Genomic DNA, 14190 nt, shown 5'->3' with positions numbered 1-14190 from the left:
TATTACGCTTCATGCGTGTCATAAACTCTGTCCATCATGGACTTTATTCTATTTAGAGCATTAACAGCTGAAATATGACATTTAACTTTGGGTCAGCAAATGCTCCTGGCAATATTTTGAAAATGAATTATCACTTGAACATTAAGTTGACATAAGTTCACATTTTCTTGTATGAGGATCTAGATGTATTCGTAATAATTCTTTCCACGTATCACTTTCTCAGCTGCCCATTTTCTCCCCCTAATGTTAGGATCACCAACACATTTTCCAACCTTATTTGGGAACACATCTTTGTGCATTGCGGTGTCATAATTAAATCATATAGCACATCCATATTTCAAGATGAAAATTATGTGGTTCCTGACCCTGAACCAATTTTGATGGGGAGAATTTATCATAACTTGTTGGCTAGATGCGTACAAGTGCTGTTGTATATTAAATAATATACTTAAAACAAAATTTCTATTTGGAGTTTTGTTCTCATAACCAATGGTTTAGCTATAATTTGAGGCATACAATTTCTACTAAACCAACTTGGATTTAAACCAGCATTATCATCACAATTTACATTCTGGAATTGTGCTCTAATAATTTGAGCAAGCAACCTTGCAAAATCCAAACTGCAAGTTGATAACAAACGCACATGTGACCATACAATAGATGCATCTATTAAAATTATATAATAGTAAATGGTCCACATGGCAGGTAACTGGGCCCATATATATATATATCACCTTTTATTCGTTCCAGAAATCAAGGGATTCAATCCCAACCTTGACTGGTATATCATGAGAATAAGCAGCACAAGAGAATTCTTGAAGAACCTTCTATTTCTTCAATATATGCCAATGTGAATTCTCAATTAATTTTTCGCATCATAATTGAACCGGGATGGCAAACCGGTCATGCCAACTGTTGTTTATTTCAGTAAATATTTAATTTGCTATGGCATGTGATTCCATCATCATGCTTATACATTTGTAGTACAAATAGAAGAAAAGTCGGGTAACCTTTCATATTTACCCGGTATGATTATAGTAATATGAAGATATTCTTTAGAGCCTCAATATGCCAACCACTTTGGCTAATATCTTTGAAACTCAAAAAGTTTCTTTTGAGACTTACTACAATACCAATGCCATAAATAATTTTATTTATCGGCTAGTAACAAATTTGCTCTTACGGAGCTCTCAATAATTTTGTACTACAAGATCTTTTGTAACACCATCCAAGTGGTGAATTTTTCCTCCACGGAGAAAATTATCTTATCATAATAATTGTCATGGTCAAAATTATCATAAGCAAAATCTTTTCTTGCTTTAATTTTCCCTTTAATAACTTTTTATAAGGCATGTCAAATTATTTTTTGGCGTACCACATGTACGCGACCAATGACATATTCATGTAATCACACAGTAATATTCATTATCTCTCTTTCTCTCAAACTTCCCTTAGAGGTGAGTTATGGTGTATATCCAATCATGCATTGCACGTCTTTATTCATTACTTTTATCACGTATTGTTACATTCACCTTAAGGAATGAATCTGCATTCTCAATGCAAAAGTCACATTCTCTTCAAAGAATGGAGTATAATTATCGCAACGTGCTTTATAGATTTTTCATACCAATTTGATTGTAAATATTTCCTTCACCTATTGAAGGATTACTTCGAGAACCCTTATTGTTCTCCTTTTATAGTTACCATAGTGATGACAACTATTATTTCGTCGCTTGCCATGCCCTCGTACATGCGTACGGTCATGAAAAATTATTTTCATTAGTCATCATTAGATCATCAATATGGTGCATTGGGACTCAAACCCAATGCATTACCCATATAAAGGCATGTAAGTTTATAATGCATTGGGACTTGAACCCAACTCATATCATCATATTGCACCACGACTCAAACCCGATGTCTTGTTCTCATGGTGCGCTGGGACTTGAACCCACCGTCTTACCCTTATCCAATGTCATAATAGACCAAAATGCACTATGACTCACCCTTGAACCTTTGGGCATACTCTTAACAGTGCTCATTGGATCTGATTTCATAACTTTTCTTCATCACCTCAATAAAGTAATTAATGCAAGTAAATCTGAAATTACAAATCATGCAAATAACACCAGTCGTTTTATAATACTGCATGAAATGATAGTATAAAATAATAAATAACATAAGCAAAAGAGAATAGACCTTGTTGCCTCAAATGTGATGTGTAAAGAGATTATATACTTGACTAATGAATCATTTCAGTGGAAATCTTCTTGCATGACTTATTAGAAAATAGTGGACCCATAGCAGTAACCTCTTAATGTAGGTGAAATAAGTGTTGAGACAACAAGCAAGATTAAAAGAAAGGTCAAGATATGTTTTTTAACTACATTAACTATATATCATATGAGTGCTAAATAAGTCCATTTATGATATTTGTGATTTTGTATGGACACAATAAGACTTACCTTATCCTCAACTAATGTGTTAAAAAAATTAATGGTTACCAGTCTTAGTAGTACATAGAGCATGAGATTATATAAACCAAGGGCTGTCATATCTCCTTTTTCTAAACAATACTTTCTTCTAAATTATATCAGAAAGAACATGTAGCACTATTTTAGAAACTCATGGCAATTCAACCAGAGGCAAATAAAGGCTAAAGAACCGTGTCATGGACTGTGCATCTATTTCTAATGACATTAATGTATACCAGCCGAATTAAAGTAAATAAAACAAGTAGAAATATACCTCATCCTCTGTTCAAAATGAAATTATATACTAAGTTCATACCAAATTTCCAAGCTTCAAAACTGTCATGTGCATCAACGTAATAGCATACCGTTGTTGTACCAAATATGCAACAACTTCTAAATTATGGTATTTAGATATCTAAAGGAGTAAATATAAACTAGAAGATGGTGAGAAAAATGAAATTAGAGATTTGTGCTGATAACGTGTTACGAAACTTAGCTCAAAGTAATAATATAAAACAAGAAAATAGACAAGAATGTAGGGAGCAAGAGAGAAGAGATTCTTATTTCTTCCATGTATTCAAGTATATACAATGTGATGCCCAAACCCTCTATTTATAGGATGATATAGGTAATACAAAAGGGATGCCATGAACATGGTATTAACTATTAAGAACATGGGGAAAGATTATGGAGGTGTGGGAGTTACATCCATAATGGTAAGAATAAGTGGGAGGTTAATGGAGAAGAGTAGTGGGTGTTACTCCCTTAGGAGTTATGGACATCCACCATAATCAAGTATTTCATAACATGTAAAGAGTTATCGATATTATCTAAAATTAATGCAGGGAACTTTGACTATAAAGATATTTCTAATATTAATATTATACTTAGGGACGGATTTAGGATTTAAATTCTATGCATTCATTTTAAAAGCTTTTTGACATTGGACCAATTTATGTTTTTCGGGATTTTTCAGAAATGACTATTATTTGGAGGCTTATTGTTGGGCGTAGCTATAATTTAACTAATTACATTCTGTAGCTACTAATTGTTTGCCATGGGATGTATGTCGTTGCACTCAATTTGTAACGTCCGGCCGGTCGTTTTTAGAATGTACGCCCCGATCCCCTATTAACTACTTTCTCCGTGTTTATTTCTGCTATTTTGAATTGCTGGGATGTTCGGTTTTGAAGTTCGGAGAGTTTTGGGACACTTAGTTCCTAAATGAGACCTTAAGTCTTGGAAATTTGACCATAGTCGGAACAGTGTGAAGACGGCCTCAGAATAGAAATCCGATGGTTCCGTTAGCTCCGTTGGGTGATTTCGGGTTTAGGGGCGTGGTCGGATTGTATTTTGGAGGTACGTAGCTAATTTAAACTTGAAATGCCGAAAGTTAGATTTTTGAAGTTTCCGGTTCGATAGTGAGATTTTGATCCGAGGGTTGGAATGGAATTTCGAAAGTTGGAGTAGCTTTGTAGTGTTGAATGTGACGTGTGTGCAAAATTTCAGATCATTCAAACGAGGTTTGATAGACTTTTTGATCGAAAGCATGTTCTTAGAGTTTTTGGAATTCTTAGGCTTGAATCCGATGAAAAATAGGTGTTTTGATGTTGTTTTGAGCGTTCCGAAGGTTGGAGCAAGTTTGAATGAAGTTATGGGATATGTTGGTAAGTTTGGTTGAGGTCCCAGGGGCCTCGGGTGTGTTCGGATGCTCAACGGACCATTTTTGGACTTGGAAGGATTGTAGATTTTTCTGTTGTTGTGTTGCAGAGAAAACATTCATCGCGTTCGCGAGAGGGTCTCGCGTTCGCGTAGAGCATCTGGGTGAAGCCGCTAATTTGTGCTTCGCGCTCGCGATGATGTCCCGCGTTCGCGAAGGTAAGGACCCGTTGGTCTTCGCGTTCGCGACATGGTCCTCGCGTTCGCGAAGGACAGTTTTGGTCAATGGAATTTTTGTGCTTCGCGAACGCGAGGCTTTGACGGTGTTTGCGAAGAAGGATTTAAATGCCTGGGCAGAATGATTTAAAAGGCCTATTCCGCGATTTTTAGCCTAAGTTCCTCCATTTTTAGGCGATTTTGAAGCTTTTTGAAGAGGGTTGAAGAGGGATTCAAGGGAATCACTTGGAGGTAACATTTTTGACTTCATAACTCATTTTTTATGTGATAAAAGACCTAATTAGTGGTGGAAATTTGGGAAAAATGGGTAATTAGGGTTTGAGATTAAGAGACCTTAAAAGGGGTATTTGAGGGGTCAATTGAACTCCGATTTTAGTGTTCTTGTTATGCATAGACTCGTGAGAGTGTGAGGATTCTGAAAATATAAATTTTACCCGATTCCGAGACATGGAACTGAGGGCATTTTGGTCATTTTACCTACTTTTGCGTATTAGCTTAGAATTAAATTGTAGAATCAGTTACTTGAAGTGTTATTTACAGTATTCAATTGAATTGAATAGATTTGGGCCATTTGGAGTCGAGTACTCGTGGAAAAGACGTGGTATCGGGTTGATTTTGAGCTGGTCCGAGGTAAGTGATTTTTCTAACCTTGTGTGGGGGACCTTCCCCTTAGGTTTGATATATTTGGTAATTGAAATGCCTTGTACGTGAGGTGACGAGTGCGTACTTGTGCAAATTGTTAGAAATCCGATTTTCTTTAAGTACTTATTAGTATGTTTCTTCTCCTGCTTTTATTACTTGTACTATTAAGCCTGTCGTTAGCTTAGGAAAGCATGTCTAAGTGATTTAATTGCTTTAATTGTTCAATCTGTTTACCTGAACTCTGTGCAGCATACTAGGCTAGAATTATTTGTTGCCTTAATATGAAATTTCCCTTCTCTGAATTATATTCTTGCTGCTGCTGTGTATTTACATTGGGACTACGGATGTGGGATCCCGGTAGCTCCCCCTTGTCTGTTTACTTTGGGACTACGGGTTAGATTCCCAGTAGATCCCCCTGCACATTTACTTTGGGACTACGGGTTCGATTCCCGATAGATCCCCTGCACATTTACTTTGGGACTACGGGTTAGATTCCCGGTAGATCCCCCTACACAGTTATATGGAACTACGGGAATGCACCCGGTAGATTCCCCCAGTACTGGGTATTTATATTTGGGGACTATAGATCGGGATTCCGGTAGATCCCCCCGCGCATTATTAGTTGGACTACGGGACGGGATCCCGTGAGATCCTTCGGACACATATATCCCGGGAGATCCACTGGTAGTTGTAATTGGGACTACAGGACGGAAATCCTGGAAGGTGTCCCGGTTGTTATCTCTGTGTTGAGCTGTATTTCTTTTCGTGGTTTGTTTGTCTCTGTTCTAGTTGTTGTTGTTCTTTCAATCCTATGTTATTTCTTACTGTTGCATTTATTTATACTATTTTATTCCACACTGTTAACCCTTATATCTTATTTAATCTCAGTAGGGCCCTGACCTTCCTCATCACTACCCGACCGAGGTTAAGCTTGGCACTTACTTAGTACCGCTGTGGTGTACTCATGCCCTTTCTACACATGTTTTTCATGTGCAGATCCAGGTACTTCGACTCGGTCCTATCACCTTTGAGGCGAGGCGACTGCTCTAGCGACTTCGAGGTATATCTGCCGCGTCCGCAGACCGAGGAGTCCCTTTCTATTCTAGCTTTTCAGTATTAGCCCTTCTGTATTTCTGTTCCTTGTTAGACATTCTGGAGTTAGAGCTATGTAGTATCCTTAGCTTGTGATTCGTGGGTTTTCGGGTCTTAGATTTATGTAATGGTTTGAGAGTTAAATATTGTGTATGCCGAGCGGCACATTTAAACGTTGTTTATTACTTATTTCTGTTTTAAATTGTTTTACTTCCGCAAATTAGTTTTCTTCCGCAATTTAGGCTTACCTAGTCGTAGAGACTAGGTGCCGTCATGATGGTTCACGGAGGGCGAACCGAGGTCGTGACAAGTTGGTATCAGAGCTCTAGATTCATAGTAGTCATGAATCACAAGCCGATTTATTAGAGTCTCGTTGATCCGTACGGAGACGTCTGTACTTATCTACGAGAGGCTATGTAACCGTTAGGAAATTCCGCTTCATTTGGTTTCCCAGTCGTTCGAGATTTTGACGTCATAATCCTAAACCTCTGTCTTCCATTCTCTCACAGATGGTGAAACACGTGCTACCAGAGATGATCAGACACCCGCGCCCCCTGCGAGAGCCGTTAGAGGTCGGAGCCGGGGTAGAGGCCGAGGATGCGCACGCGGTGCAGCTAGAGCACCCGCGCGAGCTGCCACCGAGGAGCCACCAGCAGTTCCAGCCATAGCCCAGGCATCGGATACGCCTACTGCTACTACTACTCCAGCACTTCAGGAGACATTAGCACAGTTCCCGAGCATGTTTGGTACATTAGTTCAGGCGGGAATGATTCAGGTTGTACCAGCCACTTCACAGATCAGGGAAGGGATCCAGACTTCCGCCACCCCCACTCTAGAGCAGCGAGTTCCCATTGGTCAGGTTCCAGGTGATATGGCGACACAGTCTGTGATCCCAGTTCAGCAGGGGGTGAGGACCTCTCGCCGAGTAGAGGACAGGTGGGTCTAGGAGAGAGAGGACGGACGAGGTCAGGAGCGAGAGTATAGGGAAGTAAGGAGACCTCGTAGACTGGAGAGACCTACTGTTCCTTATTTTGGAGGAAGAGTACGGCATGGTAGAGGTTTTGTGGGTCAGCCAGCTCAGTTTGCATCTCAGATTTCACGCAGTATTTTAGGAGTTCAGGGGTCTTAGAGTACCCGTACCGCATAGTTCCCACTGCCACGTCCTCCCGGAGCTTGTTTAGAGGTGGTGACACACGCTATGTGGTGAGGGATTGCCCTAGACTTGGGAGGAGTGCACCTCCACGGACTTCTCAGCCACGGCGCGCTCCACTGAGTTCTCAGGCTATGATGACAGCCCCAGTTGCTACCCCACCTGCTCAGCCAGCTAGAGGGGAAGGCCAAGCCAGATACTATGCCCTTCCTGCCCGTACCGAGGCTGTTGCCTCCGATTCTGTTATCACAAGTATTGTCATGGTCTGTCACAGAGATGCATCAGTTTTATTCGATCCAGGCTCCACTTATTCTTATGTGTCTTCTTATTTTGCCCCGCATTCGGGCGTATCTCGGGATTCTTTGAATTCCCCTGTTTATGTTTCTACTCCCGTCGGAGATTCTCTTGTTGTGGACGGCGTTTATCGGTCGTGTTTGGCTGCTCTTAGTGGTTTTGAGACTAGAGCCGATTTATTGTTACTCAGCATGGTTGATTTCGATATTATCTTGGGCATGGACTGGTTGTTGCCCCATTTTGCTATTCTTGAATGTCACGCCAAAACCGTGACGCTGGCTATGCCAGGTGTACCGCGTGTTGAGTGGAGGGGTGCTTTAGATCAAACTCCCAGTAGAGTTATTTCCTTCCTTAAGGCTCAGCGTATGGTTGAGAAGGGATGTGACGCGTATCCAGCTTATGTGAGAGATGTCAGTATTGGTACCCCCTTCAGTTGATTTAGTCCCAGTAGTACGGGATTTCCCGATGTGTTTCCAGCTGATCTTCTAGGCATGCCGCCTGATAGAGATATTGATTTTGGCGTTGATTTGTTGCCGGGCACTTAGCCCATTTCTATTCCTCCGTATCGCATGGCTCCTCCTGAGTTGAAGGAGTTGAAGGATCAGTTACAGGAATTGCTTGATAAGGGTTTTATTCGGCCCAGTGTATCACCTTAGGGTGCTCCTGTCTTGTTTGTGAAGAAAAAGGATGGTTCTATGCGTATGTGTATTGATTATCGCCATGTTGAACAAGGTTACAGTGAAGAACCGTTATCCTTTGCCTCGTATTAATGATACGTTTGACCAGCTTCAGGGCGCACGGGTGCTTTCTAAGATTTGATTTGCGCTCAGGTTACCATCAGTTGAAGATTCGGGAGCCAGATATCCTGAAGACTGCTTTCAGGACTCGGTATGGTCATTACGAGTTCTTTGTTATGTCATTTGGGCTGACCAATGCCCTAGCAGCCTTCATGCATCTGATGCACAGTATTTTCCGGCCATATCTTGATTCATTCGTGATTATTTTTATTGATGACATTTTGGTATATTCCCGGAGTCGGGAAGATCATGAGCAGCACCTGAGGACAGTGCTCCAGACCTTGAGAGAACAGAAATAAGTTCTTGAAATGTGAGTTTTGGTTGGATTCTGTGGCATTCTTGGATCACGTGGTCTCGAGAGAGGGTATTCAAGTAGATCCGAAGAAAGTGGAGGCCGTGCAAAGTTGGCCCAGACCATCCTCAGCTACAGAGATCCGTAGTTTTCTTGGCTTGGCGGGTTATTACCGTCGATTTGTTTAGGGGTTTTCATCTATTGCAGCACCTATGACCAGATTGACCCAGAAGGGTGCTCCGTTCCCGTGGACGGAAGAGTGCGAGGAGAGCATTCAGAAGCTCAAGACAGCTTTGACTACAGCCCTAATTTTGATTTTGCCTACCGGTTCGGGGTCTTATACTGTCTATTGTGATGCCTCGAGAGTTGGCCTTGGAGCGGTATTAATGCAGGACGGTAGGGTGATTGCCTACGCGTCCAGATAGTTGAAGATACATAAGAAGAATTATCCTGTGCATGATCTTGAGTTAGTTGCCATTGTTCATGCCTTGAAGATCTGGCGTCATTACTTGTATGGTGTGCCTTGTGAGATATATACTGATCACCGGAGTTTGCAACATCTGTTCAAGCAAAAGGACCTTAATTTGCGTCAGAGGAGATGGCTAGAGCTGCTGAAGGATTATGACATCACTATCTTGTATCACCCGGGCAAGGCCAATGTGGTGGACGACGCTTTGAGCCGCCGGGCAGAGAGTTTGGGGAGTTTGGCTTATTTACCAGCAGCAGAGAGGCCTATGGCGATGGATGTTCAGGTCTTAGCCAGCCAGTTTGTGAGACTGGATCTTTCGGAGCCCAGTCAGGTTCTAGCTTGTGTGGTCTCTCAGTCTTCCTTGTTTGACCGTATCCGGGAGCGTCAGTTTGATGACCCTCATTTGCTTGTCCTCAAGGACAAGGTGTTGCATGGCGATGCTCGAGATGTGACTATTGGTGATGATGGAGTATTGAGGATGCAGGGTCGAGTTTGTGTACCCAATGTTGATGGGTTTCGGGAGCTGATTCTAGAGAAGGCCCATAGTTCGCGGTATTCCATTCATCCGGGTGCCGCGAAGATGTATCATGATTTGAGACAACACTACCGGTGGAGGCGGATGAAGAAAGATATAGTTGGGTTTGTAGCTCGGTGCCTTAATTGTCAGCAGGTGAAGTATGAGCACCAGAGACCGGGTTGATTGCTTCAGCAGATAGAGATTCCGGAGTGGAAGTGGGAGCGGATCACCATGGACTTTGTATCTGGGCTCCCACGGACATTGAGGAAGTTCGATGCCATTTGGGTTATTGTGGATTGGCTGACCAAGTCCGCGCATTTCATCCCTGTGTATACTACCTATTCTTCGAAGCGGTTGGCGGAGATTTATATTCGGGAGATTGTTCATCTGCATGGTATTCCAGTTCCATTATTTCAGATAGAGGTACTCAGTTCACATCACGGATCTGGAGGGCCGTTCAGCATGAGTTGGGTACTCGGGTGGAGTTGAGTACAACATTTCACCCTCAGACGGACGGACAGTCCGAGCGCACTATTCAGATTCTTGAGGATATGCTCCGTGCGTGTGTGATCGAGTTTGTGGGGTCATGGGATCAGTTCTTGCCATTGGCGGAGTTTGCATACAACAACAGTTATCAGTCCAGCATTCAGATGGCGCCGTATGAGGCTTTACATGGTAGGCGGAGTAGATCTCCAGTGGGTTGGTTTGAGCCGGGTGGGGCTAGATTTCTGGGCACAGACTTGGTTCAGGATGCTTTGGAGAAGGTTAAGGTGATTCAGAATAGACTCCGTACAGCCCAGTCCAGACAGAAGAGTTACACGGACCGGAAGGTTCGTGATGTTTCCTACATGGTTGGAGAGCGGGTTCTACTTCGGGTTTCGCCTATGAAAGGCGTTACGAGATTTGGGAAGAAAGGGAAGTTGAGTCCGAGGTTTATTGGCCCTTTCGAGATACTGAGGCGAGTTGGGGAGGTTGCTTATGAGCTTGCCTTACCTCCCAGCCTGGCAGGAGTTCATCTGGTATTTCATGTTTCGAATCACGAAGAGTACATCAACATGCTGTATAGAAGCACTACAAAACCAGTAAGAAAACAATGAAGCTGTGAAATCTCTTAAGCACCTTAGCTCAGTTTATACTTCTTCAAAAATGGCTTTTCAACAGTTAACCAATTGAATGCAAGCAATTAGAACTTTTAACAGTTAAGCAAGTAAATGACAGGCAACTAGAAAAGATAAGCACGTAAAGAACCGCCCCTCGGGCACAATATCAATAGAATCAGCCCCTCGGGCACAATACCAACAGAAGCAGCCCCTCGGGCAAACACATGGAACAACACCAGCCCCTCGGGTATAATAACAACAGAATCAGCCCCTCGGGCAATAACATAGAACAATACCAGCCCCTCGGGCTATATCTCGTATCACAATGGGTACCCGCACTCACTGGGGATGTACAGACTCCGGGAGGGGCCCCTTACGGCCCAAGCGCAATAACAAGCCATCTTGTGGCATAACCAATACGGCCTTCGACCTCACACAATAAACAAAACCATCACATTGGGTACCCGCGCTCACTGGGGTGTACAGACTCCTGGAGGGGCCCCTTACGGCCCAAGCGCAATATCAAGCCATCTCGTGACATCATAAACATGCTCTCGGGCTCATATCAATATCAAGCCACCTTGTGGCGCACAATCTTAGGCCCTCGGCCTCATTATCATAATCAGTATACCACTGCTGCGGCGTGCAACCCGACACAAAAGTATCCTCACAATACAGGCCCTCGGCCTTACTCAGTCAGAATCTGATAAGCCCCTCGGGCATAAGTAAAATATGAAGCTCAGCTCAAATATCTTTGAAAATATCAATTAATGTGTTTAAAACAGAATAACATAGCTGAGCTTTTTTTTTTTCAAAAATAGTGAAAATATAGAATGACTGAGCACAAGTATGAAATCAAACAGTGAGGAAAATATCATTAACAATCCCCTAAGGGTTCAAACAGTTGGCACGAAGCCCAAATATGGCATTTAGCCAAAGTATAATAATATCAAAAATTTAGCTGCCCATTATACAGAAAAATAGTCATTCGGGAAGGACTAAGTCACAATCTCCAACGGTGCACGACCCCACGCTCGTCATCTAGCGTGTGTTTCAGATCAATATAGCACGACGCTGTGCAATCCGGGGTTTCATACCTCAGAACAGCATTTAAAATCATTACTCACCTCGAACTAGCCCGAAAAGCTACTCTGCAACACGCTTGCCTCTCGACCCAACTTCCGAGTGCTCCAAATCTACCAAGTTCAGATTTTTTTATCATCAAATTATACTAAGCGAATGAATTCCAATTGAAAAATATCGATTTTAAGCACAAAACCTGAAATCAGTCAAAACCCGACCCTCGGGCCCGCATCCCGGAACTAGACAAACTTTATACCAAAATGTTCTTCATCGTCTCACGAGTCTGTACATATAAAGAATTCCAAAATCGGAGTTTGTTTGACCCCTCAAATCATCCCTAGAAGGTCTCATAATCTCAAGCCTAACTCCAACTTTTTCTACTGATTTTCATGAATTAAACACTGATATTTTGTTCCTTAATCACAAATAATCGAGTTTTAGGGTCCATAATCCTTACCTCAATGAAGAACAATGATTTCCTCTCTTCAAAATCGCCTCAAAGCTCTTTTCCCGTTCAAAATGTTGTAAAAAGGGTTAATGGTCGCGGAGGGACTAACTTATATTATGTCTAGACATTTCCGCATCTGCGGTCGTTTAACCGCATCTGCGGTACCGCTTCTGCGATCGCGACCACCGCATCTGCGGTCCTTCCTAAAACCCAAATTTCCGCATCTGCGGTTCCATATCCGCATCTACGACACCGCAGATGCAGTCTTCCTAGCCGCTTCTGCGATTTCCTGACAAACGCATTCTGGCCGCTTCTGCGGTCCTCCTTTCGCATATGCGGCACCGCACCTGCGGTCTCCTAGCTGCAGGTGCGGAAATACCAGAAGCAGCAAAAATACTGCAGCTGCATCAAGCTTTCAACTCCCCATCAACCAACCGAAATCACTCCGAGGCCCCCGAGACCTCAACCAAAAGCACAAACATATTCCATAACCTTATCCAAACTTGTACCGATCTACAAAACACCTCAAAAAACATCAAAATCACCAAAACTCATCGAATTCAAGCCTAAGGTTCTAAATTCTTCCGCATTCCGCTTTTGATCAAAAACCCAACCAAACCACGTCCAAATGACCTGAAATTTTGCACGCACATCCCAAATGACATAACGAAGCTACTGCAACTTCCGGAATTCCATTCCGACCCCTATATCAAAATCTCACCTATCAACCGGAAAACGCCAAAAACTCAATTCGCCAATTCAAGCCTAAATCTACTCCGGACCTCCAAAACACATTCCGATCACGCTCCTAAGTCCCAAATCACCTAACGGAGCTAACCAAATCATAAAAATTCCAATCCGAGATCATATACTAACAAGTCAAATCTTGGTCAAACCTTTCAAATTTCAAGCTTCAAACTGAGAACTGTCCTTCCAAATTCATTCCGATTGCCCTGAAAACCAAAACCAACGATTTACATAAGACATAATGCATAATACGGGGCTAGACATGCCCGAGAACTAGCGAGCGAAGTGCAAAAGCTCAAAACGACCGATCGGGTCGTTACATCCTCCCCCACTTAAACATATGTTCGTCCTCGAACGTGCCCAGAGTTGTTCCAAAAGCCAATCAATCGCTGAATAACCTTACCATGCACATACTCAGGGGTGAGCCCACGTCACCCTATATCACATAGGTCCGATAATACGATATAACTGAAATTTCACAATCCAACCTAGCCCTTAAACCTTAGAACCACATTTCCACTTCTGAAATCTTCAATACGATCAGAATCTCACATTTATACTGCGAATAAGTCCGAACAAGCTAACAAACCATATCTGTAACCTTAGGTGCAATTTCATGATATACCACATAACTCAAACACTGGTAGCGATAACTTCTAATCACATCAGCTGCACACAAAAACCGAATATCGGTAGAAAACCTCTTATCAACTAAAGTCTCATTCCGTCACTTTCATATACTGCCAATGATAAGTGAAACACGCAATAAGCCATAACCATTTCTCCGATCAACCATTCATAAAGCCATTTCTCCGTTGGCAAAGACCATAGCAAATTTCTGAGCCAAACCTCGATATTATCCTTCCAACACGCTGAAATCGAATCCGTTTGTATTCATTCTAGATCCCAACAATCTCATCTAATTCCAATACAACTACTCTGGTGACATGACACGTCAATACAATCTAAAGCGACAATTCGCACAATCCGCGCACCAATAAGCAACAATCTGAACGTACTCAAATCATGAAAATGACTCAAATGAGAGAGTTGTACCGCAAGCCCACCAGTACCACAACACCAAATGCTGAGAACCCGTCACACATTGTAGAAACAGAACACACGAATCTAACCCGAAGGGTCATACCTCCACATAACTTCGCTGCAATGCGCGACTCCATCCAAACAC

The sequence above is a fragment of the Nicotiana attenuata genome, chromosome 1, assembly GCF_001879085.1.
Source record: "Nicotiana attenuata strain UT chromosome 1, NIATTr2, whole genome shotgun sequence".
Lineage (NCBI taxonomy): Eukaryota > Viridiplantae > Streptophyta > Magnoliopsida > Solanales > Solanaceae > Nicotiana > Nicotiana attenuata.
The sequence above is the reverse complement of the archived record's forward strand: the minus strand, read 5'-3'. Positions refer to the sequence as shown.